The following is a 27342-nucleotide window of genomic DNA, read 5'->3' on the forward strand; positions in this document are numbered from 1 at the left end:
CTCAACAGAGAACTGGCACTGCCATCCCTCCCCACCATTCAAAACCAGCTCTCCTTGCCTACAAACGCAGGTTGGCTGGTTCAAGCCTCAAAGACCCGAGGACAAAGATTCCTTGCTAAATATGTTAATCGAGTCGACACTGGGAATGCAGCAAGCAAGACGCTGGACTGAGGCTCTATTATTAATCTACAAAAAAAAAAACTGAAATAAAATTTTTTGCTCCATCTTTCTCTCTTCTTCCCCTTATCGTTCCAACATTTTAATTACCATGTGCACAGATAGTTTTCCTTATACTTTTCTTGGCTTCATTGTCTGTACGCTTGATGTGGTTTTGTCTCGGTTCTCCTTCATTTAGTCCTCTACCACGGATGGTTTTGAAGGGACATTAAAGGAAAATATCAAACCGAGCTAGATCGAAAGATTAAGCGTCTTTAATAACGTAGTCATCATTCATAGCGAGAACAGAGCAGTTGTAGGCGAGAAGATGACGAAAATAGAAAATCGGTGTGGCGCCACCTATTTCAGACCACGGCACTTCTCACGTGACGTCAGCACTGGCTGTTCACCGAGAGCGGCAGAGAGGAATGTCACGTGTAGATTACGCGCACTCGTTCGTTTCGGCGCGGGCGGTTTAAGTACTGGAGCAGCAGCGGGACCTTCGGTGGCAGCTTTGAATGCAACAGGCACATATCGGCGCGCAGAAAACGGTGATAGGGTTCTAGTCGAATAGTCTATCGACCTTAACTAGGCTTAACATTTTCGTTTTGTGTGTTTTTATGGCAAGCAGCTATGATACGAGCTCAGTGGATGACGCAAGAGTTGGTCTGTCGACGAGAGTTTTTGGTTGCTGCGACGCATTGAAGGAATAGCAATAAAACCTGCAGAATTGTACAAAAAAAGAAGGAAAAAGGAAATGTTCGTTGTATTTTTTTTGCCTATCGCCGCATGTCCAGTCACCCAGGTCCAACAAGTGCTTGCTGCAGCCACGATCTGTAGATGGCGCTTTGTCAACCGCATCCTTTTTTGAAGCAAGTTGGATCAAGTTGTATTCTAGAAGAGCCATGGGGCCTAAACTTCGAAAATTTCAAGAACGCTTACTGGAGTCACAACGACCCGAATGCGACAAAAGATACTTTGAAATCCATGACGTCACAGCGCATGTCATACCACCGGCGGTGTTGTAACGCGATGTTCTAAGGAGAGAACTTTGACTCTCAAACTCTTCTAGTAATCAACATATTACCGTAAAATTAAAGAAAGCCCATTTCTGAAGAGATGCGCTGTCAGTGAAAACTGATGAACCGATTTATTGGTTCTCTTCGGTGTTCCTTTCAGTCGTTGACCTGCACCAACGACACTTTAAACATCTCGCTCGCCAATACAAGTCCTTTAAAGTTAGACGAGCAGGTCTTTTTTTACACAATTTCTTTTCATACGAAGTTTTATCTTCATACGCAAAATCCCACAAGCGGCGACCGTTTTGGCACCTCGGCAAAAGTCGGAAACCACCAGAGTACGCTTAAATTCACTATTTTTTACAGCCACCGCAAAGTACCTACAACTATGAAATTTCTGCAAGCGTGTTACTCATGTGACGCACTTTATTACCACTGATTCATCTTGACACGAACTGCAGCCCTGAAACGACGCTCTGCCGTGCAATGCTCGAAAAGTCTATTAAGATAAATTTAACATAATTAACGCACATGCTTATAAAGTTTGCTCGCACTTCGCACTAGAAACGCCAGTAACCACCACTTAATTTCACTGCGCCCAGACTTCAGTGATTTCTCAATAAGTTTTCATCGAAATTTGCACGGGACGTTATCACACTGTCCATCGCACCTAGTCACAAGAACGGCTTGGCTGTTGGGAAGAAAAGACAGAAAATAACAAAGAGAGAAAGGAGAGAAAAAGAAAAGAAAAAAATAAGAGGGAGGAGCAGCTCCCCACGCCCGGAATCACCATTGCCAGTTCCGACATACAAAAGAGGGAGGCCTTCTTCCGTGTGTCTAACAGAGTAATTGCAGTACTTAAAAAAATTGACGGTTACTCCAATCCCTTCTCCCTCCCGCCATATTTTGGAAAGTGAGCACATCATCTTAAGCATTATTTGCAACTTCCCGAAGATTTTGCGTGTCAGTCAATCAATCAATCAACAAATCAATCAATCAATCGATCGATCGATCGATCGATCAATCAATCAATCAATCAATCAATCAATCAATCAATCAATCAATCAATCAATCAATCAATCAATTTTCCTTTCTACCGTCGCCTCTCCTACACCCTTGCTGCAGTACGCGCCCATCACGTATACCTGCAACCTGCAAGACTGCTTTGCTGCATATATAGTTATGCGGTGAAGCTAATTGTCACAGGCATGTACTGGGGTGAAGTGGGTTGTGTAGGGGACGACAACTGCTGTTCATCAGCTGCTACGAAGAGGAAAACTAATTCGAACTTGCCGCAGCGCTTTCCGCATGAAGAAAATGGTGTGTGGCAACACGTGTAATTTGCTTCCTCCACGACAAGGTTCCCCGGCCGTCCAATTACTTGCGCTTGGGGCCATCTTTTAACTTCCACGTTGTCACACGCTACAAGTTCACGCAGCTGAATTGGTCGTTGTTTTTCTTAGAACTTTTTCAGCAACATTCCATTTCAACTGCACCTTGTACGTGAAATAATTTGCAATGCTTAAAATCTATGAGTTTATCCGTAATTATTTTCAATGCAATGTATGCCACTGACCTCTAGCGGAAATGGCTCCCACCAACGGGTTCCGTTTTGCAAGGAACTCCTATTATCGCTGTAGTTATCGACAGTACGGCACTGTTGAATTCTAAGAGCGACAAAACGACAACAACATTAGGATCCCTTATTTGGGATGTTCTGTGTACCGCAAGCATAAAATCGACTCGCCCCTTCAGTTTATTCAGGAAACGGACCAAGTGGTACGACTACACTATTTACATCTCATCATCCTTTCCAAACGGGGACCTTCAGGACAGTAACAACACCCGATGACCTATCACGCGTATTTATAGGCAGTAAACGACATTTAACCACTGCCATCCCAATGCACGAAGCCGTGCTTGCCGTAAACTTATTGCTGCTGAGTGCGACCGTTGCTTTACTGTGGGCTTCGATAATAGTTAAATCCTGATATACCCATTAACAGTGGTTGGACGCTCAAAGAAAGAAAGAAAGAAACGTCTCCCTCTGAGGCCTCATTTCATCACAACATTACTATTCTCCATTTTCATCCTATCGTCGTCGTCTTTATCATCATCACTTCCATTTTCTTTTATTAATATGAAGATTTTCACAAATCTAACTGTCTTCGTATTTAATTGTACAATGATACGTTCCAATCAAAAAGGGTTCATTTCCATTATGCTTTTCTCGTCCACATTGTCGGTTGGCTTCAGTGGTTATCAGTGCTTACTGGTTGTGGGCATTACCCCAACCAAGGCTCTTATTGGCTCGTATCTGTAAGGTAACGGATGAGGAGGAGGAGGAGAAACTTTATTATTGCAGAAACCGTTGCGCGGTTTATTCCTGGGTGGTTCCCTCTGACAGGGCTCCACTGGCGATCGCGGCTCGCCGGGACTTAATTACTTTAGCCCAATAAAGCGTCTGTGCCGTTCTTTCTACCATTATTCCATCTCCTTAATCATGCTTATACATTACATGCGAGTTCATTGCGTTCATGCACCTCTTTCTTCCCTCTTTCTTTCCCTCTTCCCCTTCCCCCAATGCCGAGTAGCTGGCTAGAGGAATATACCTCAGGCCGACCTCTCAGCATATCGTATCATTAAACTTCTCTCTCTCTCTCTCTCTCTCCATTGCGTTCAGTCGAAAAAGTCCGTGTATTTGGGAACGCATGTCAGCGTATTCGCGCGGGAAACGCTGTCGAGGCAGTGCCGGCGCACAAACTTTCGCTCCACCGGCACAGAAAGGTCACACTTTGTTCTACGTGGTACTCGCAACACTTTCTAAAAGTTGGCCCTGCACGCGTGTGTAATACACTAAAGAGAGTTCGCTAAAGTTGGCTTCTTCACAACAAGGTTCATTATAAGGTGAAGCCCGCTTGCCTAACTCCTGTTGTTCTGCAGGTGGTGTTCTGGGTATTATAATTATTTTTATGTGTTGAAAAGGCAAGGAAACGCAACGCAAAGGAGAGAGTATAGACAGAGAAGAGAAAATGATCGTTACGAGCAAGCCGAGTGATCGATCCTGCTGAACTTTATTTTTAAGTGTGTGTGCAACAGGTAGCGTTGGCACATGTCTACGATAATTCATAACGACCAGTCCGTCAGCTTGGTTAGAATCGGGCCATTTTGATTCCGAAGGTGGCGCTCAGTCAATTGCACGGGAAGGAAACAGCGTGCCGGCTTGCGCTAAGGGCATCTGATCAGATGCATCGCAACGCAATGTGCCGCGTTCGTGGCGAATCATGAACACTGATCATGAATGTGCAAAACAGTAAACATTACAGGATAAAAAACTAGCAGGATGCAAATGAACTCTTAACAAGACAAAAGGTTCATATGAATATTGAGTCTTGAATAGAGTAAGGGATGGGAGAAAAAAAAAGTTTTAGCCTGTAGTCGCCAACATTTCCACAAATGGACTCGTCTTCCCCAGGGCTGTCCTTGCGACCACCCTGTTAAGCAGTCTTGACAAGGGAACTTCTCTTCATCGGGACTGTCCTTGGGACACCTTGTTTGGCAGACCTGACAAGGGGACTTGTCGTTGTCAGGACTGTCATTGGGACCAACCAACTTGTTCAGCACTGCTGACAAGGGAACTTCTCTTCGTCAGGACTGTCCTTGAGACACCTTGCTTGGAAATCCTGATACGTGACTGCTTTCAGGGACTTGTCTGGACTCGTTCAGGGACAAGAGTCTTGTATTCGCAAGGACTGCATTTGGGATCGCCTTGCTTAGCAGTCATGACAAGAGAACTTTTCTTCGTCAGGACTGTCTTCGGGGCAGACTTATTATTTGGAAGTCCTGATAAATAGACTTGTCTTCATCAGGACTGTCCATGGGATAGCCTTTTTGTTCGGCTGTCCTCGCAAGAAGACTTGTCCCTGATGAAGGCCTCTTGTCAAAACATTGCCGGTTCCAGAATGAGGTCTGCATTGAATGCCCACTGTTCGGTAAGAGCTCTTAACCCTTTCTTTGCCCAGGGATTTCAACGCGGTTATCTCAGTAATGGCATATGAAAATACAATCCTAGTATACTCAATGCAACTCATCGCCATGGCGAAGGAGGCGGCAAGTGCAACGGCGAAAGCAGTGGTCTCTGGTTTGGCTTACTCTATTTGATGCCCGAGTTTACGGAGACCTATACTGTATCCTCTTAGCTTTACTGATTAATTACGGGGGTCTTATCATAAAGCTGCTTTCGCAACAGAAGAACGCCAAACAAAAATTTTGCAAATAGCTTTTCTTTGTTCCATAATTGTGGGCACATCTAACGTACGTGTTTTTACTTCCAGAGAGATATGTAATTTATTTGCAGGGGAGGCAGTGATTTCGACTTCAAACGCTGTGATTTGTCCTGCTGCCCTGCACAGGATAAGTAGGATAAGTAAGATAAGAAAGTATGATAACGTTTAATTATGAGGGTAAACGATGCGTATAAGAAATTAACAAAACGGCTTACCGACAAGCGAATGTTTATAGCCCGGCGTTATTCAGAGTTTATCTGGCTATTATTGCTGGCTCACCTAGCAGTCATACGATCAAGTCATGGAGCCTGAACCGTAAAATGAGCTAATTTAAAAATTAATGTCGCGAAAATAAAAGATGCGGTTATAAAGGGATCTCCCGGCTCAGTAACTGGCTCGTCCCCACTGAAACATTGCATAGTGGTCGCACTCCCTCCCCCCCCCTCTCCGCCCCAGCATCATCCGCGATTAATCAAAATTACGCTTTGTCTACGGTGGATGTCAAATAAAACGTGTTAATCATTTTTTTTTCTTTGTTTTGTTTTCTTTTCAGTGGAATGAAGGGTGGCGCCGTCTGTCACGTCTGTCACTACTGCGGAAATAGACAGCGTACTCCCGTGGCCTCCGCGATCAGCTCCGGCGGCGCGAACGGAGCCGATCGCGGAAGCCACGGTACTCCGTTTGTGTTTCCAGTTACAGCGACAGGTGGCGCCAGAATACCAGAATGTTTCCAGAACACTAGAACAACGGAGACAGAGACGCGATGTTAACTATACATAGAGCGCACCAAACTACAACATGTCCTACCCACTGATATCTACTATGTTTATAGTAGGGATCAGTGCTACTGCCTACCTTCTGGTGCAAAGACGGTAGCAGCAGCAATCATTGGCGTACGTATAGTAGACCTAACTTTTCTCTCGCAGTGTGAAAATAATAAAGCAACGCTGAAACGTTTATGACGCGTCGTGGCTGGTGAAAGCGCCTCGAGGCGGCAATGTCAGCGCTAACGCTATTGTAGGCGTATCCGGTGTCCCAGTATGCCGTAAACTGTCTTGGAGAGAGAGAGAGAGAGAGAGAGAGAGAGAGAGAGAGAGAGAACCCTTTAATGAAAGGCATAGATTTTAGCCCGTATTGGTACCAGCATCGGCGCAGACTATATGCGTTTCCTGTTTGTTTTGAATGACACAGATAAGTACTACTGCATCCGAACATGTTATTAAGCAAAACACACAGAAAAAAGTGACCTCTAAGCGAAATGTGAGTGCGAACGAGCCAGCGGTATAGCTGCAAGAACCATTCACACGTGGCCCCCATATTTGATACAATAATGCATAGTAGGGAAGCGCCAACAGTGGCCTTACTCACATGTTGGACGCCAAGCGCTTCATCCTCAAAACCAACAGCGATCGCTTCGGTTAACGAACGCTACAACGACGAACTCGCCGACGTCACACGGTCGAATAACACACACGTACACAGATAGGAAGAAAGAAAGGATGTTGTCTGCGTCACCACATATGCGGTGCGGGGGGCGTGGCTTCTGCGCACCACCGCTGAAGACGAGGGTTGGTCCTAGGGAGGCCGCCATTACGTCATCGCACCTCACGTGACACCCTGAGCGCGCCGATCCTCTCTCCAGGCCCCCTTGCGCCTACGGGGAATTTAGAGAAACGAGCCCGTTTTAGGATCGCGGCCCTTCGACAATTATTATTTCTTTTTTTTTTTAACTGCGTCACGATAGCGTAAAGCACGTACTTTGCTCAACCAGAAGTAATTTTGCGATTGCAAAGCACAGGTACGAAACAATCTGCTGCATGTGGCATGCTGTGGTCTCTTTTCTCTCTCTCTCTCCTTCTCTTGTCTCCTCGTGTCTTTTTGAGTTTTCGAGATAGCACTGAACAAAACAGGCAGAATATTGAATAAAATGATTAATGTCTATCTTGCTTAACCACGTCATTATGCACAGTGGCTTTCTAATGCTGACTTCGTTTTGGGAGTAGAGCTGGCATAATCTGATCAGAAGCCAAATTTACGAATGCGGCCGCAAATGCGCTTGTATATATATATATATATATATATATATATATATATATATTTAGCAGAATAATTATAGTTAGCCCGTACGCGATCGTGTATCACAGTTTACGGAATACCGAAATAACGGAGACGCAGACGTGCGCATTAGTGCCGGTGGCGACATCTGATGGCGCTGACGCCAACTAAGAACACAAATAACGATAACTGCCGTGATTACGACCTCATTGTCTCATTGTCGGTGTCTCCAGTTTTCCAGTATTCCGTAAACTGCGATACTCCTACGAACAAGCGGAAACTTTTCGTTGTTTCTATCTATTTCTACGAGGGTTAACCAGTGTATCAACAATGGGGAAAGTAAAAAAAAAAACTACGGTTCCAAAGCACCGGTCATCGAGGAACCGAGCTTTACGTGTGAACGGTTTGATTAATCTGACTCCCAATTAGCTTACACCATCCGTATACTCAAGAAAGTGTCGCGGCTTCGTTCGGGATTGCTTACGTTTGGCTCACATTTTAACGCGTGACCAACATCTGCTGAGATCTAGCCTGGTCCTTACTATGATGATTGAAGTCAAAGTCGAACAAGAAATGTCCACGTTCTAGCCGCGCAGGTGAGTGACATTGTTACTTTTTTTCCTCTTTACAAGACGCAGTATAAGCTGAAAGATATATGATCTACGTGTAATAAATAATTTTGCGGACAAACAAGAGTTTGCGCTATGACCACTGCAGCATGTCAACCTGTGCTTTGCTTGATAGTTGAACTACCAGAGCATAACAAAACTGCATACACTTGCTGTATTCATTGCCTCGTATTATTATTAGTATGTTATTAAAACAGACTGACATTGGGAACAAAGTATATATCAGTTAAACTTATTTTACAAGTTTGTATCTCATCGTGTTCCGCGATACTTAGTCTGAATGGATAATAGAGTTTAACTTTTATGAAATATTCCAGCATTGAGTGTATTGGTGCGATGTTTACCCTCGCAAAAGTAAACAAACAACCATCATGCTGTTTACAATTGGCAGACCACCTAGGACCAAACCTTATCTTCACTGAGGTGTCGCCTCACATGCATCGGTTTCAACGAAATACAAGACATGCACACAGATACACAACTGACTGTTTAAAAATTTTCTTACCGTGCTATCAACATCAAACAAAAGACGCATTTGCTATTTGTAACAATGTACGAAACAAGGATGGCAGTTCAGAATTTGTATTCATTGCCGACATTTCGCCATGCTGTCTTCATTCTGTTACTGCAACCTCCCTTCAGGTAACAATGTACAAAAATAGCTCTTTATTCTGTTCGCTCCCTCCCTGCCTCGTTCCCTCCCTGGCTCACTCACTCACTCACTCACTCACTCACTCACTCACTCACTCACTCACTCACTCACTCACTCACTCACTCACTCACTCACTCACTCACTCACTCACTCATTCACTCATCGCTGTATGTCACAAAATCTGTCAAGATATGTCCCAAACATGCGCTCACTTACTAAACAAACAGACACACACAAAAAGAAAAGAAGAGCGCACCCTGAACGATTATTCTTCTACGTAGCACAGCACTAAACGGCCTGTTTACACTACCTGTTTTCCGTTTCTTAGTTTTTATGCTAAACAGCTTTCCTTAAAAGAATTGCCTGCGGCAAATAGCTCAGTTCCTACAAAGCCCAAGCACCATTCCATATCAAAGAAAACTAGAACTTTCTCGCATTTCTTTCTAGTCATAGACAACACTTGAATTACAGTACAAGCAAATGTGAATTGAGTAAAATTACTTAGTATTGTAATTAATTACTCTGCGATTATTCAGCTGAACTGTCCACAGCTTCGGTGGAACTCCCTAAAGCATGTTTCGGTGAGCTTACAGCGCTTAAATAAGAATTTTAAGGCGTCAAATTCAGCTCATGAGAAATGATACGTTGGGCTTTGTGGGGCCAGAGCTATGCGGACATTATCCTTTACAAGGTGATGCGGTCTCCGGAGCCAGCCGTTGGAGTTGGTAGTCTCCTAACAGATGGCGCCAGCGCACAGGGCTTTACATTGTTTGCACCTCTGAGCGTCGGGTGATTAAAGCATTTGGCCCTGGAAGTTACTAAGGCTACGAGGAAACAAACAAGAAAGAGAAATGGGAGAAGGAGACGCAGGGATCAAGGCTAACCAGATGCACGTTGGTTGGCTAGCCTACGCAGGAGAAAGCGGTTAAGAAAACACAAGCAAACAAACAGAGAAGAGTCTTTGAGACACGGCTTCGGTGTATGCGCTTTTCTTGTTCGTTTTAATTGAACCTTTAGTTATAAAACGTGTGCCAAGCTAAAGTTTACACTCAACGATCGTTGGCGTCCGTTGTTGGGAAGTTGTGTGTAAACATTCTTCATTGCGGGGCAAAAAACCGTCGCAGTGAATGAAAAAAAAAAAGAACAGTGATCATTTGTGAAAGTTCGGCGCACAACAAACAGGACGACGACGGCGGCAGGAAAGAAAAAAAGGCTGAACACAATGATTTGAAAGATTTATTGCAGGCTTTTGACACATCAGAGGAATGAAATGCACTAATGCACATAGCTCCATATATATCTGCTCATGTATTCTCTTTCTTTCTTCCTTTCTTTTTGGGGGAGGGGAGGGGGTTGACTGGTCTTGCGAAGGTAATATTTTCTTTTTGGGTTAGTACATGATTTAGGAGACAGACAGACAGACAGACAGACAGACAGACAGACAGACAGACAGACAGACAGACAGACAGACAGATGAAGATAGATAGATAGATAGATAGATAGATAGATAGATAGATAGATAGATAGATAGATAGATAGATAGATAGATAGATAGATAGATAGATAGATAGATAGATAGATAGATAGATAGATAGATAGATAATATTATAAAAAGCAGGAAGGTTAGCCCGAAGTGCTGACTCGGTATTAGAGAATATACATAGGAGTTAACACGAGAACTTATAAGATAAAAATAAAGATGGTTATGAAGAAAATGGCGGCTTACACAAACATGAAAAACAAAATCTATTCAAAGTCTTAAATGCACGGAGACCATTCTCTTGCAGGAATTTGAGCCTTTAGAGGAAGTCCCACCAACGTCGAGGGTCCGGCCAACGTCCCCACGAAGAGAGGTTGATTGTCAAAATCCGGCGTTTTCTGCCAGTGATTGCCTTGACGCTGCATATACCGCGGTTCCACAGGCACACAGACTTTGTTATCTAAGACGGGACAAGCTGTTACCCTGCATCGGTGCCTTATGTGGTGAGGTTGGTTATGTGGCCCGCCAGTTCGACGTATACAAAGAGAAGCGCTGATTCACAGCCTACCGAGGAAGGAGTTTCTATCGCATTAGCTTCCAAGCCACGATGTTCCCTGAGGGACGGCAGAATGATCACGAAAGGAGTTCTATACGCCGGCTAAGCCTCTTCCGGGCTTTGCGTATTTGTTGAATGAACTCCAAGACGCGTTTGGTCAGCGTTTGTTGAAACACTCGTCAGTATGAGATGCCCATGCAGAAAAAAATTGTCGATCAAGCACCCGGGGGCATACCCGACCTGTTGCAACGCCATCACAGCGGCCAGATGACTTGACTAATCTTGCATGTTGAGCTTGCTGTCCTTTCTTCTGAGCTTTTGACTTCACGAAGCAACAGGTCGCGTTTGCACGGGCGGATCCGGAAGACCCGCCGGGGCTGTTGCCTCGAGCAAACACGAGTCATTCAAACGAGTCACGTAACGTAACGAACACTGCTGAGCGCACTGACACGTGACCGAGTGAGTCTCTTTCTTTATAGATGCGGGCACATATAATGCAGAGGCTTATTTTTACGAGGCCAGCTCTTCGGGTGTCCTCGCGGGTTGTTATTTTGTCGCTAAATGCAAAACGCTTCCATTGGCGATGCATTCAAGCTGATCAAGCGTGTGCCAGGAGTAAAAAAAATTGGGAGCAAGAACAATTTTGCAATCCTTGGTACTATGTTTTAGCAAACGACAGTTAAAAGGGGGCACGTCGGCGAAATGATCTTTTTTTTTCAATGTTGCGAGCGCTTAGTGCTTGTCTCGATGAGTGAAGAAATATTCGGACAAAATCAGCAGACGGAACGCGAGAAACAGTGAACGTCGCGTAACACAGAATTCAGGAAGCCAACATCATGCGGTGGTGGAGTTAACGGTTGTTTAACGGTTGAACGTGGAATGGAACGGTTGTTTATGAAAATTTGGCATTTCTTGTTTTGTAGCGTTTTTGTAAAATGCACACATGTACAGGCGTAAGTTAAAATCGTTTAGTGCATACGCGCCTGCAGGGATTTGTGTATTGGTTGAATGAGCTACCCACGGTGAAACTACCCTTTGTTTATGTCGACTTATGCGAAGCATTCTGATGCCAGTCAACCAAGTTACTGTCGCGTGTATCTGGTCGTCTTAGTGAGTCGATCCGGAAGGTAGTGAAGATAGAGCAGCCAGTAAAAAGAAAGAAACCATGGTTTGCATAGTCATCCATACATAGCTTCTGCCCAACTTTAAGCAGAAAGCTTTGTGTCCCGAAAGACAATGCCTAGAAATGCACAATTAAGCACGTCATTATTGCGCCTCTTGAGAAGTTGTTCTTCATCAAGAACTGGGCATCCCTTGCTCTACATTTGAGGTCGCACTCGCAGTAGTTCAAGGGTCCGCGTGGTTCGTTCGAGTGTGGTATCATCAGTTTCGTTCTTCTCGGTTTGATCACGCGGAGAGCGCCGTAATCTGGGCAATCTGGGCCGCCTGAGTAAAAAAAAAAGTTGGTAACCTTTCTCTCGAATTTTTTCTTCCAGGGAGAACACGAATTTCTCCGTCACTGCACATGGTCATGCCATGTTTGTTTTGGTTCACAACGGACGAGATCATCAATAGTCTTTCGCCCAGAGTGACGATAAAGGGCACTCGCGAAGAAGGTACGCGATCGTTTCGCTGCACCCGAAAAAAAAAATACCCCAAAGTGGGCTATTGACTTTTTTCCGATGATAAATATGCACGCATTTGAAGATGCTACTCCAAACCATAGATGGGATATAAAGGCGAAGACCCATCGGGTGACAGGCCGGATGTATAACACGACCCTTTAAATTACGGTCCAGGCTATCAAGGCGTGTGCTCGGAAATTCGTACGAATCCCACTAAATTCCAGGGTGATGGGCGGGCGCGCGAACCTATTTCGCACGTCGGACCTCGAAATAGGGATGGCGACTGTTAGGGATGGCCGGACGCCAAGGGCGATACGTCATCCCCTTACCCTCTACATGGTCGTGGCACCGTGGGTGCTACGTCATCCCCTTCCCCTCTCATGGTCGTGGCACCGTGGGTGATACGTCATCCCCTTACCCTCTCTTGGCCGGACCCCACGGCGCCGGAGAGGTCATTCACCCGACCTTCTCCCCGGATTCGTCGAAAAGAGGATCGACTTCTCCATCCCGTGCTCGGTATTGCAGGAGGAGGGGCCCTCTCTCGGTGCCTGTCACGTGTCATCGACGGAAGCAAGATCCCGCCCACACTTGTAGAGAGCCTATTTAAGGGGCTCCGAAATGTACTTTTGAGATACTTCATACTTCATGCTTTTCTTATTTTCTTTCAACTACCTTTGAATAAACTGTGCAAGTTTCGCACTAGCAAATCGTCTCGCCCCTGCTTGGTCGCCATGATCTACCGGATGCCTGCAGCCCGCCGACAACGTCACGCTACCCAAAAAGTATTGTCGGTCGAGCTTCGATAGGCAGGCGCCGCTACTTCTCGGCAGCAGTACGGTACGCTACCCTGGAGTGCGCAAGAAACAGGTTGCTAGCGGTGGGTCGCCTACAAACGCAACAAACTGGTTTCTAACGGTGGGATCGCCCCTGAAGTGCAACACGACACAGCGGACTCCGACGGTGCACCGTAAAATAATTTACACCTTTAATAGTGAGAAAGGGTGTAAATGTGTATATAACTCACACCCTTAGGGTGCCCGTCACATAAATAACACCCTAAGGGTGTGAGTTATAGACACACACCTTTTTTTTTCACTTTTAAGGGTGTAAATTATTTTACAGTGGTGGTGGGCAGATCGGGCAGCTGCGCGTCCGCTTGATTATTTCCACGCACGCCGTGTGTGTTTGCACTGAAATATTATTTCGTGTCCTTCGTCAACTGCTCGATGGTGGACTTGTCTGGCCTCGTGCGACGAGCTGTTCACGTGACCCGTGACGTAGTTTTGGGGGAAGGGGGGGGGATCGTGCCTTGGAATCAATAGAAGATTGACCATGCATGGATGGGGTGGTTCCTCATTCATAAAATGAAGAGCCTCGCGGGAAGTTCTACGAGTTCAGAAGCTGTCGCTGACGTTGTGTTTTGAGTTGCATATTTGGCAGATCTCGCTGGAATCATGGAATCGTCGCCGCGGCAGATGAACTTGTAGGCGTGAGTGAGGTTAAACATGTCCGGGCGGACATTGTGCGCCTCATGTAAAAGTACAAATTAAAGAAAAAATATTATGCAGATTTACGTGTCAAAACCGCGATCTGATTATGAGGCACGCCGTATTGAGGGACTCCGGAATAATTTGGAGCACGTCGGTTTCTTTAACGTACATCTAAATCTAAGTACGCGGTTGTCTTCGCATTATAGTCCCCATCGAAATGCGGCCACCGTGACCGGGACTGTGAACCCGCGACCTCGTGAATTGGAAGGCCATCACCATAGCCAATAAACAACCACGACAAGTTCATGTAAAACAGTAATGTGGTCTGTTTGAAATGAATTGAAATATGGGGTTTTACCGGCCAAGAAAAAGCTTTATGATGAGGTATGCCGTAGTGGGGGACACCGGATTAAATCTGACTCCCTGGGGATCTTTAACGTGCCCCCTGTGCACGGGACACGCGCGTTCTTGCGTTGGAAAACTGATTATTCGCGTAAGCAGATTATTACTGGAATAAATGAAAAACTAGAAAAAGAAGCAAAACTGGCAACAAACGAATAGCGTGCACTTGAGAAGCTATAGGCCAGATAAATGGATGAATATGTTTAAAAGAAATAAGAATAGGGTTCGCTGACTAACACAGACTGCAAGAAATTTATCGTTATCGTAGGGATAGTAAAGAAACAGGGTTTCAGCTTGAACGAAATCGCGCACAGAGTCAAACACCGCGGCGAGATAGCACAGCCGTCCTGCCTGGTTCCTTGCTCCGTCTTCGTCTGCTCGCGCTGTATATACACTCGCAACAACCGCGTGTCGCCGCCCTAAATCAACGCGTATACGCTTGAGAGAGAAAAGAGAGAGAGAGAGAGAGAGAGAGAGAGAGAGAGAGAGAGAGAGAGAGAGAGAGAGAATACAGAACGTGTAAGGGGGGGGGGGGAGAGGTATACAGTGCGGCGAGGAGTTGCACGGCACACATAAAATGCTTTACGAGCAAAGCTCGTTTGATTCACGGCCGCACTGGCATTGGGACTCGCGACAGACGGCTTGCATGCATTCATGCAGCAGCGACCCCCGGCCGATAACATCGGGCGCTATTTTGACGTCCGGCACCCACGTTCGAGATGGGTCCCACTGATGGCGGGTAAAAAAAAAAAGAAAGAAAAGAAGGACCTCCTTATGTTTATTCTCTTCCAGAGAGAGAGAGACGCACGCGTGCGCCAACGAGCGCGTACGCGCAGCGCGAAATAACAAAACAAAACAAAAAAAGAAAACGAAGGGAACTGTCCCGAGGCAGTGTACACGTACACACGTACACACGTCTCCGCAGCTCGCCTTGTGCACGTGCATAAATGAGGCGCTGCAAGACGGGAAAGGTGTACGACGAGCAGCGCCCGCGACTGGTTATACGCTATAGCTCCCGGCCCAAATAAAACGAGGTCCTAATGACGAGCGCCGAGCGGCATCGCTATCGCGGTTCCTCATCGGGGGGGGGGGGATCGCGGAGGCAACGGCGTGTTTTATAGCGCGCGAGAAAGTCTGTGATGAGGCGAAAATATTAACAAACATAAATAAATGAGGAAGGGAGGTAGAAGGACAGACTGTACGAAGCGACGTCGGTGGCGGTCGAAGTTCGCGACATCTCGGAAAACGCACGTGCTGTATACTCGGGGGGAAAACAACATGCATGGGTTTCTGTAAGCATCGAGACGAAAAACCCGACATTAAACCACGTGAACCTAGGAGACGAGGAGAGAATGAGTAACAGAGTGGGTGACTGACGTGTTAATCTTTATGAATCCTACTGGAAGAGGTACACAAGTACTAAAAAAAGAAAGAAAAAAAACGTCATAGCAATCTGCTCTGTGTGCACCCCAAAGTCTGTTGATGCGATAGCATTTAAGAAACCACCAATCCTTCTTTTTTCTTACCCATGCCCGCTTTAATGATCGTATCAGATTTCCTCTTCCGCACTGAATGCACTGCACAGATGCAAACTTTACGATGTGTCACGTTCTTTCATCTTTCTTTCTTCTTTCTGTCTTTCTATACTCACCTCGTCGCTGGGTTATACTCTGCTTCATCGTCTATAGACCTTTTCTCAACACGAGCTCCCTAGGCATTGCCATAATGCTTCCTGACCTGTTGTTCATACACACATGCGCACCCGCGAGAGACAGTTTCCTGCAAAAATGTCACCAGGGGGCGAATCTGGCGCTAGTGTCCACGGGATCCGCAACGGAAGTGGTTCTGCCAGCACGGAATTGGCGCACAGTTCGCGGTGGATTTGCATTAAGCTTCTTCATTCTGGTTTCAAACGACTCCGCAACTTTGCAAGCTGACCATATTCAACGAATTGTTAGGTTATGAAACGCAACGATTCGCCACAATAAGTACGTCTCATCGCCATCTTGCGTTCAGAAACATACACGACCGATCAGAAATTTAGGGCAATAAAGGCAGGCATAAGGCGAAATAAATCAAGTCGCGAGAACGTATGAAGCCACGAGTACGAAGACTAGACAAACCCATTGACTATACATATCATTCACATGGTAGATGAGCGACCGCGGCGCCAGAGACACCTCTAGTAATACGAATAGAAAATTCTCAAAAGCACTACAGAAGCGAGAGCATGTGACATTCGTAATTACGTACAAAAAGCACAGAGAATATCTGTACCCTCCCCTACCCCCGGTGGAAATGGTCTCCATTCGTGCAGTATAGTCCGCTTGAACATTTGCTGCACAAGCCGACTGTTTTCACTGAGAGAGAGAGCAAATGATAAAGAAAAGGTAGGGAGGTTAACCAGGACTGAGCCCGGTTGGCTACCCTACACTGGGGAAAGGGAAAAGGGGGCGGAAAGATTAAAGAAGAAGAGAAAGTCTACAGAAATGATCACCACACAAAGGGCGCGCAACCATTGGAATGATATGTCCGCGGCACTCTCATATATACTGTGGATATAATGACACACCCACGAATCTTTCCAGGAGGAATATATATATATATATATATATATATATATATATATATAAGTGGCTGGTCGCGACGCCCACACCGTATCGGCGCAACCCCAATCTGAGATCTGATAAGCGTGGTAATGGTCGATTACCATCTCAAGGACGCCTTCTCGCCAGCTCGGCCTAGCCGAAAAAAACCCGGCCAGAGAGAAACGCGGTCAGACGATGTATGAATGCTCCGCGGTGCTTTTTACGGGGCAAGTTGGTTACTCGCGCAGAAAAGAAAGAAAGAAAGAAAGAAAGAAAGAAAGAAAGGAAGTCTGTAAAGAGCTACGTTCTTTCCCTGACTTCGTCCGAAGACCTCAAGTTACCATTCAACTTTTTTTTTTTGCTCTAAAGTCGAAGTAAAGTGATTAAAGAGACTACAGTAACATTATATGAGATTATAAAACATTCCTCCGAAACTACTATTATTATTTATTCGGCAACGAAAGACTAAACTAGAAATGTTGGCAATCACGCGTATTTTGTCACCGGTAGTATACAATTACAAAAATCAGTGGCCTTCATTTTTTTTTTTTTTACATTCTACACTCGCTGAGATGAATCATTCGAAGAGGCATTCACATGCGAAATCGACATTTGCAGTCGACTAATGAACGTTTAACTAATCGTCTTGGGACAGGTGTTGTGAGTGATGAACTTAAATTGGCGGGTTCCCAAGACGCTGTCCAAGTAGAGTGCGGTTTTAATCCGAGAACCACTTTTTAGATTAGTTGGTCAAAAAGAAGCAAAAAAAAAAAAAAGAAAGAAGAGAAAGAACGCTATGTTATTTCACCTACGTCTGCATGTATATACCGGCATTTACGCGCTATAACTCCTTCTACCAAGATATCCAGTTTTCTGTTTTTATATGCTCACTTAGCTCAAATCTAGGTGAAACGCCAACGCACTTCGCACCCACAATTTCAGAACGGATAGGAATCACGCGATCCAAACTGCTGTCATGCAGCCTCACAATTCCTTTCAAGCGGATATGCCTCGTGAACTCACCGGCAGATATGCGCAAATTGCAATATGCGTCCTTACAGTGGGACCAGTTGTAAAATTATTTAACTAAACATATATATTTACTCAGCTGGGGTGCGTTTCGATTTCTCGTTCAGGTAATTCGCCGCTTCGAGTTGTTCAACCCAGAGTAGAGTTGTGCAACCTTCAAGGGACTCTGACGGGAGACACGAAACTATATAGTTTATACTGATGGAGTGTTCATTCGAAACTCCCCCCGCCCCCCTTCTTTTTCTTTCTTTTGTAATTTGGCGGCGAGATGTTGAAAATTTGAGAAGAAAATGAAGGTCGAAGTTCCGTTGATACTTTTTAGTAAAATTTCGGGCTAAAACTTCGGCGGCGCTACACAAATGTGACGTCACAGATCTCAAAGCTCCTTTTTTTTTTTCTTCCCGATTTGGGGTCGTTGTGTCTCAGTACAAGTTCTTGACACTAGCAAAGTTCCGTTTTTGATCTTCTTTAAAATAAAATGTAAATCACCTTTACTGATTACGAATTAACCAGGCCCAGGAAGACGCCGCCAAAATTTATGACGTCAGAGCGAACTAGCGCGGAAACTGCAATGTGGCGTCGCCACCCGACTTTCCGTTTTGCGCCTTGGCTGGCTTACCGAGGCTCTTATTACGCTCGTAGTGTCTTTTTTTTTTTCGGTATTGTAGTATTTTTTTTATTGCAATAAAGACTTGCACTTAAGAGGAAGCTTTAGACCGATACTGCACATATAGCTTTCTTTTCTTCTTAGCGTCGCTTTTAAAGAATTCGCTAATAAAAAGAGAAAAAAGCCTGGTGTACTGTATACGAGTGCTGGTGCTTGCGACGAGCAGTGGGTTCCGATAGTCCGCGTTGTTAATGTTTCTATTAACTGCGACAATACGAAAAGTTTGGCTGCTGAAGAGCTCGCTATATCCCCACGTGCAAGTCCTGCGAGTCGGGTTGGAAGGTGTCCCATCAAGCAGCCGCCTAAGTCAGGCAGGAATACAGAATCATTCCCGCGCCTCCCGGTCAACCCTGGTACGCATCAGTCGAATGAGCGATTCACGGAGTCGAACGTCCCAAAGCAACAGTGGGGCTGCGGGAGGCGCATTAGCGGAGGGACTCGAGTTACTTTCGGTCATCCGTAGGTGTTCTTTAATGAAGCGTGTAAATCTAAGTACACGCGCGGTTTTTTTTTTTTTTTTTGCGTTTCGTCATTGTCGACATACTTCTTCAGCGGCCGGCAATCGAACCTGGGACATCGTGCTCACACCGCGGCGAGTACGCCTTACCCTAATTCGCCCTTTTATCTGAATCCGAAAAGAGGGAGAGAGTGAGCACTGAGGGTGGCGGTGCTCGTCTGGTTGACCTCACTGCCTTTCCTGTCCTTGCTCTATCTCTCTCTCTCTCTCTCTCTCTCTCTCTCTCTATCTATCTCTCTCTCTTTTGATGTGAATCCGAGCTAGTTTGCGAGGTAACATCATCGAAGGCAACAGTGCAGAAGACGAAACAGCCGTGTGTGTATGCATGCACGCGTGTATGTGTATGTGCGTATGTGCGTGCGTGCGTGCACTACTCGCTTGTTCTGTCATTCGTGCTGTTCCCTTCTAAGACGGCTACATTGGAACGCCTAACGTTGTAAACAGCACCCACGACAGCGGCGCGACGTCACCCGAGGGCTCATAATTACGATCAGTCACGTGTAAACGCAGGAAGCGCAGGGCGGCAGCCGCGAAACCGAGCCGGCCGGGAAACGCACAACCACCTCGTTACCGTGGGACAAAACGCGCCGGGCGCGCCACACGGTGGCGATAGGCAGAGACAACTCCACGCAGGGGCCAGAGTGCGAGCGCGATGTAACAAACACTCCCGAGGAGATGCATGCCCTCGGGACACACTCTTAACGGCCGTCGTCTTCAGGCTGATAGGACAGTAAAGGAAGCTATACGCTTAAACTGCAGCATCGATCTCCCGCTCGGGGCACGTGGGACAACCCGATCGCGCGGCGTTCCCGTCGCCTTCCGTTCCCCCCCCAAATGGTCGGTCGCGGCACCTCGACGTCTGCTCCGTATCGAGGCACACACTACGTGAGTCTGGCGAGACCCAAAAACCCCTTTGAACCTTCGGCCATGCTTCTTGTTCGTCTTCTGCTTCTCCTTCACACCTTTGAGAGCTCTCCTTCCCCGCATATTCCTCTCTTTCTCTCTCTCTCTCTACTCGCCAAACAGGCGAGACTTACGGCCGAAAGCGGATGCAAGGAAACCGTGGCCCGGCTTCGGTTGTTGCTGCTGCTGTGCGGGAGGCGGAGGTTCGTAGCGGTGAAGGCAGGGCGCTGCCGAAGGTTTGCCGGCATTGTTTCTCTTTTTTCTTCTTCTGCTTCTTTCTTATTTATTTAATTGCAAAGACGCGAAAACCGCGTGATCGGTGGACGAACAGTGTGAGGGCTGCGCGCGCGCGAAGTTGAAGATAAGACACGCGCGCGCGTACCTCTGTGCAGCTGAGCTGCTTGATGTAGGCGAGAGCAACAAACAAACAAACAAGACACGCAGTGGTCCGAACGGCAGCCGGTGTTGGCACTGCGAGCGCGTAACACGCCCGCGAATCGGAAGGGAACCGGAAATAAACAATCATTAAAAAATGAAAAAAGCGGGGTGGGTGGGGGAGAGAGAGAGAGGGAGAGAGAGAGAGCGCGGAACGAAAAGGCAGCACCGGTTCCTCCGAAGAATCCACGGCGTGGCGGCGTTTGTCTCGCCCCTTTCGAAGCATACATCGTCCGAAAGACACGCCGCTGGTCGCGTCGCCGACTTGCACTGCAGGGACTTCTTTTTTCGAGACTTCTTATCCAAGCCCGAAACCGCTAATCCGAAGGAAGGTAGTAGAGTGTCAAAGGAATTCGCAAAGGATAGAGGGTTACCGACTCGCCCCAGCCTGATACATATACTACACCAACCCCGTTCACTCAAAGAACCAACCGCCTTCATTCTTTCTTTTTTTAAACCCCGGTGTCGCATGCTGCCTGCGTCTGTACGCATACATATACTTTGTATAATGCTATAGATTCAAAGGCGCCTGGCGAACCTCTTCAAGAAGCAGGCAAGCACGCCAGTCCCTGAGCTTATCTCCCTCGGCTCTCCTGCATTCCGCATGACGGGCAGGAGAGATTAGAAATAAAGATAAAAACGAGGCCCCTTCGCAAAGTGCGCGTCGGTCGTTTTTTTCTTTCTTTCTTTTTTCTTTTCTTCTTAATGTCGTTGCACAGAGGCCCGCGCTCTATGTACCGAAGCAGCGGCTTCTGACCGCGTAAATTAGCGTGAAACAAGCTCGTTCGGCCCTTTTCTTCCGACAGCTTGTAACGGAATACGTATCGCCTCCCGCGGTGCAACATTGCTTCGGCGGGACGCGGATAAATGACTCCGATATGCAAAGGAGTCCGGACCGCGTGGGGAGCTCGCGCTGCACGAATGCGTTTTAGAGGGAAAAAATACTGCGATTCCGAAGCTGATGCTGCAGGGAGGGGGAACGCATCGCGATGCGAACCTATACAGACGTGATTTCTCGGTATGTAGTGCCGGGCCTTTCGAAGGGGTTGAAACACTGCACGTAATTACTATTCGAACTCAAGTGGCTGTATGCTAGTGGTGTTGCAGCAATGACTCTACGTAAATTCCCAAGAAAACGTTGCAGAAGAGAACATGTTTCTTTTTCGGCAGCGAGTTGTTTCGAACCGGTAGTCATTTAAAAAAAAGAAAAAAAGACGCGATAGTCAAATAGTAACCCTGCAATTAAACATTCTCACGAATTTACGTTCGAATTGATCATACTTTAGAGTGCATGTTTCAGTAGGTGGGTTTCGCGACGAGATTCACCGTACATCACCGTTGTCGCAGAGTATACTGGTTTGATCGTAGTCCTTGATGGATTGGAAAGTAACTGCATTAAGACTCACTTATAATATATATCTTTTACGGCGACAAACTGGCTTAGCCCTCAAGATTATCGGACAGGGAAGTGAAGATAAAAAGTTATGCAATAGGAGCAGGGTTAAGGAAGCGCAAATGCAGGCCTTATGTTTATCTTTGTCGTCGTCGTATCAATCAATCAATCGCAGGGTTGTGGGTTCGAGCACCACGAAGGGAGGCAATTGAGGGAGTCACACGCTGGCTTCAACCACATGACTCCGAAGCAACAGAATGGTCCACAAATTTATAAACAAAGGCTAATTTGTGAAAACTGTCCTGTAGAGATGATCAGTGGTCGTCGTACTATATTACGTGCAATTTCGCTACGTGTAATCGAAAAAAAGTAGCCTAAAGCAAGACTTTCTTTTTGTTTTTGTTACTGCTACAAGTGCACCGTTTTTAAACATTGCTTAATTCCTTCCCTGAAACCATGACCGGGACTGGTACAGACTGATCAAGCCGTCGCATACTCCTAAAGCTTTCCGAACAGGTCCTGTAACCTATTCTCCAGAGATCACGTACCACGAAGCTCACGTAACTTGCGAGATTGTTCCTTGCGATATCGCGGACAGATTCGAAGTTCCCTGTTTCAATATCTCCGCGCGGCGAAAGAGCGGTGCATCAAGCGAACAAGTGGTTGGTAGGGTTTCGTTGCTTATCACGAACCATCGGATGGCCGCGGAGAGGAGACCACGTAAACGGTAAGTTGTATATACGGGTGAACACTCCAGCTGCACTGGTACACCGAACGCTGTTGTTTCTCTTCTCAGCTCGACATGCTTGTCGTTGACTCGGCGACGTAGGCAAAACACGTCTACCTTTACATTTTTTTTTCATTATATACTTCATCCCGCATCGCTTTTTTTTTTTCTTTAACCACAGCCTTGACTCTGAAGATCGTCAGACAGAAGCAGCTATGAGAGGAAGCGTAGCGTACTGCCGACAGCAGTGTGCTTGGACCGTGGTCATGCCCTGATATGCACAGGCGTATGGACCGTCAGATGTCCTTCGCGACATCTTAGTGGACAGAATTCTCACGGGCTGCCGTTGAGTGCCAGTTCCGTGCTGCGCGTTCTCTTTATTCCACTTATTAGATTTACGCGCGAATTTCGACGACGATCATCCCAGTGCGATGTCGCGACTGCGATCAAAAAAGTTGACAGTCACTTTAGCACACGCTAAAGAGGACGAAGGCGTACGCCTGAGCGCTCGATCACGAGACATTCATTACATTGCACGAGATTTTCATTCGAATGCGCTGTTACCAAAGGTCATGGGTTCGAGTGCCTTAACGAACTCTAGCTTAATTAACTTCGCCTTCATTAACACCAAAGGTAGTTGGTTGGGGTGCCTTAACTAAACATATCTTAATTAATCGTACGTTAACTTCGCCTTAATTAACACCAAAGGTCGTGGGTTCGACTCTCGACCTTCACGGTGTCGAGTGGAATCCAATTTGGAGATATGGCCGGTTCGGCCACATTCAAGCGAATCACCTTGGAGCTTGAAATTTGTTCTCATAACGGCCGGAGAACGGATTTTTTTCGAGCCGTGAAACCTCTCAGGCGTTCGCCTTATATTAACTAAAGCACACGCTTCCAGAGCCGATGCCAGTGATGTCGCTGCTTACGTGCTTGTGACTTGCGTTACAGTGAGTGCGGGCCTTGTTTTATTATTTTTCTTACCGTCCATCCTGCTCTCTCTCTCTCTCTCTCTCTCTCTCTCTCTCTCTCTCTGATTTCTCCCGAGTAGTGTTTGAGAACTTGGGATAGCCGCGGTCTTAAAGAGACCTACCTACCTTCCTATTTTTCTTGATCTTAACAACGAGTAACTGGCGTCAAGTATACACTTTACAGGACCAGAGCTCTGACATCTTTCCTCAAATACCTTCGAAATATGGAAGTTATTTGATTACACAAACGGGGGGCTGGAGCAATTCGAACGAAATCTGTTGCCTTTGAAAGGATTTAAAGGGAACGCGTGCTCGACGTTCACCCGACCCGCTGGACAGCAGCAGCAACACATAGGCTAAGAAAAAAAGGCTGAGGCGGAGTGTAAGGCGGAGTGCGAGGCAGGCTCCGGGCTAGATAGCCAGGGGCTCCGACCTGTGACACTCCCACCCCGAACGTAGAGCTCGGACTCGTGACCCCGAGATGCGGTCTGTTGACTACAAAGATAAAGTTGGATTTTGGTGATATATAAGTGTGCTGCTAAAATAACTAGGAAGAAATGACACAATTTACGAGATCTTAAAAAGTAAACGGCACGCCAAATTTCACAACTCCTAATTAGCTCAATGCTACCCTCCCCCGTCAAAACGATATATATATATATATATATATATATATATATATATATATATATATATATATATATATATATATATATATATAGAGAGAGAGAGAGAGAGAGAGAGATGTTAGGATTCTGTCAACCCTATCTGGTACAACGCTCGACGCTTAAAGCGAATAAAATATTCTTATAATATTGGGGCTTTGAACATATACAATGGTACTTTGTGAATCTAATTAACCTTCGCAAAAAACCACGCAATCGAGGTATTACAAGTAAAACGTTACTTAACGAGTTGGTTTCAATGAAGGTTGAGACACACGCTGGAAGCACACGTGTATGCTTTTAGCACTGGACAAAGCAGTAAAATCATAAGAAAGAAAAAACAGTTCAATGATTTTTTAGACGCAACAGTTGAAACGGTTTGAAAGACATTTATTCCACTTCATTCGAAACAAAGTCGCTGGCTTCTTCAGGCGCTGTCATCTATAGTCACATGTTTGGCTGTTTCCATAACACGAGTTGTACTCTCTCGAGCAAAATTCTGGAGACCGCAGACGTTGCAATATATATATATATATTACCGCAACCTATAGGCATGGAGTCGGCAATGAATTGGTTAACCACGTTAGCGTATTCTAATTATGCAATGTATACTGACAGAATTCGACGACGCACGACGCGTCGTAGAATGTTTCTTTTCTTTTTCATTTTTTTCTCTTTTTTGCTGGTGCCGTTGTCTCTATATATTTGCTCTCGAGGATACAGGTCTAAGGTGAACTATTATATAAACCGCAAGAACAAGCACTATATTCGCTTAAATTATACACATTAAACATTTTAACACCCCTATGGATGTTTAGCGGGTGCTTTGTTTGTCCCACGACTAATGCCCTCACCCTTGAGGGGCAAGATCGAAGTTTTAAAGGGGTCAACTGGTATTTTCTTTTTTTATCAGCATTTTGGGGGGCAAGTAAGCGTCATAATAACTGTGACTGACGACACGAACACTGCACGCAATAAACCTTAATAGCCATCACTGTCGAACTCCGGTGTCCCATAATAATTCTGTGCACAGCGGGTGGTCAGAATTAGCATACTTCAGTTACGTTTTCTCTCAACACAGGTGGAGTTTGAGCTCGCTGACGGGTACAGTAATTTTCTACAGCCTTAAGAGCACGGGTTTTAGCCGGGGGACAAAACACTAACCTTAAGGGCACAATAATTTTTAGAGAGTACAGCACAGAAACGCACTTTCTGGAGATTTCGCCGCAGATGACCTAAAGCTGTGTTCTCCTTCGATTTTCTTTTTGCCACCACACACATCTGCATATAGTTGTTTTTGCAGGGAAGCGGTGTTATTTGTTAACCGGTTCCTTTCTGGGCTTTTGTTTCACTCAATATAGCGAAGAGTGATTACAGGGCGCTCCAGATACGTGTGCCACCATTTTGAGAGTAGCTCACCTCAAATGGCACACACTTGACACACGCACAGTTGATGTGCATCACTTATGGCTAACCTTCAAGCAACTGCATTGATGTAATTAATCAGCCAGTCTTAGAAATGGCGGACGCAATTAAACGGCCTGGTGCACCCAAAGAGTCGAGAGTCAGCGACATGGGCGCAGGGCGCGGCACCAGAAATCCGTGCTACAGGGTTCTTTCGTATACATATACGTGGCCGACAAAATCCGATTACTTTGACACCGCTATGTACATATACACTCGCTTGAGGGCTCAAAACCAAGAAGAAAACGAAGGCTGTCGTGGAATCTTTCCCAAGTGTACTTGAGACGGAAAATTAATAACGCGGCAAACCTTGCAAACCATACATCGCTTTATGCAGGCCCACGCAAATTATGCATACCTCGCTGACATTTATTGGAAGAAAGCCCAATAAACTATCCTCCGCACACCCTCCGAGCTTTCGCTCAGCTTCTACCACGCCTGCCAGTTATATTTCTAGATGCGGTAGTTAACGCCCACGGAGAAAAAGCGCAACGCTTCTGTTTATCTGCCTTTGCATTCCGCGTTAATCACTTCCCGCCTTTTCAACAACCTTCACTAACATTCCAGGAGGGAAAAAAAAAGACAGCGCGAGAGCTACGAACCAACTGGCATTATAGCAAAGTGTTGAGTCAGCTCTCGAGAATCTCAAAAACTTCTCCAGGGAGCGTAGCCAAGCGCACGCGTCAGATAGCCGGCAAGGAGCTAAGTCTATAGCCTAGTCAGCAGAACTCAAGGCTTCATTCGTCCGACATGTTGATCATCGCGTGATCATTCTTTTTCACTTTCGTTGGCATTCGCATTAGGGATGTCGCAAGTGCCCCACTGACGCGTAATTGTCAGTGCTGCTTGCAGTTTTACTTCGTATTCGGGCTGTCGGGACACTAGAGAGTTCCAACCTGCCCGTGAGGTACCGATTTGCAAAATACCGAAACACCGGAGATGTAGGCGTGCGCATCAGCAGTGGTGGCGCCATCTTGCGACGCTGGGATCAAATAGAACACGGACGTGCAACGGCCATGTTCCACCAATCTGCTGGCGCAAAAGTGCTGACAGCAGTGATTATTATAGTACGGTGCACTTCCTTTCTTTCTTTCTTTTCATTTTTGCATATTCTAAAACACTGAGGTACCCCGACACTGTTTCTTACGAATTGTGGTTGCAGAAAGCGCCACAAGGTGGCCCTACGAGCACTGCTGCTGCCGTAGACGCCATCAGATGTTCCGGCATTCCGTAAACTGTAATACGCTTATACGGACAGGCTGCAACTATATCTTATCGTGGGTCGCTATTACATCATGCCAATTCAGGAGCGTGCGCCCCTTACCTTAGCACGCCTTCAGGTTACGTAGTGTTGGGTTGAAATAAACGCGCGGAGTGGAGCCATGTGACGTGCAGTAATAGGGTGGTCAGCTGTCCGTAACCATATTAGCCGTAATTGACGACGAAATGCAGAAGAATAACACTGCTCCCGGTATTCTGCGACCTGGGGAGGTATTCTGTAAGAGTCCACCTAGTGGACATGTCCACTTGGTCTGCTGGTGAAGCTGTGATTGGTTGGGCTGCGCTGCGCGTCCGCAGAAACCAGACGTCAGTCACAGCCAATCAGCACTTCAGCAGCAGACGTAACCGACTG

General features: G+C 46.1%; 1 protein-coding gene across 3 annotated transcripts in view; it reads right to left on the bottom strand.

The window, feature by feature from the left end:
- LOC142585380 (uncharacterized) overlaps window positions 1-27342 on the bottom strand; it is a 229933-nt gene that overhangs the window by 37171 nt on the left and 165420 nt on the right. The gene's annotated exons all lie outside the window — the stretch shown is intronic.

Source organism: Dermacentor variabilis, chromosome 6 (genome assembly GCF_050947875.1).
Source record: "Dermacentor variabilis isolate Ectoservices chromosome 6, ASM5094787v1, whole genome shotgun sequence".
NCBI lineage: Eukaryota > Metazoa > Arthropoda > Arachnida > Ixodida > Ixodidae > Dermacentor > Dermacentor variabilis.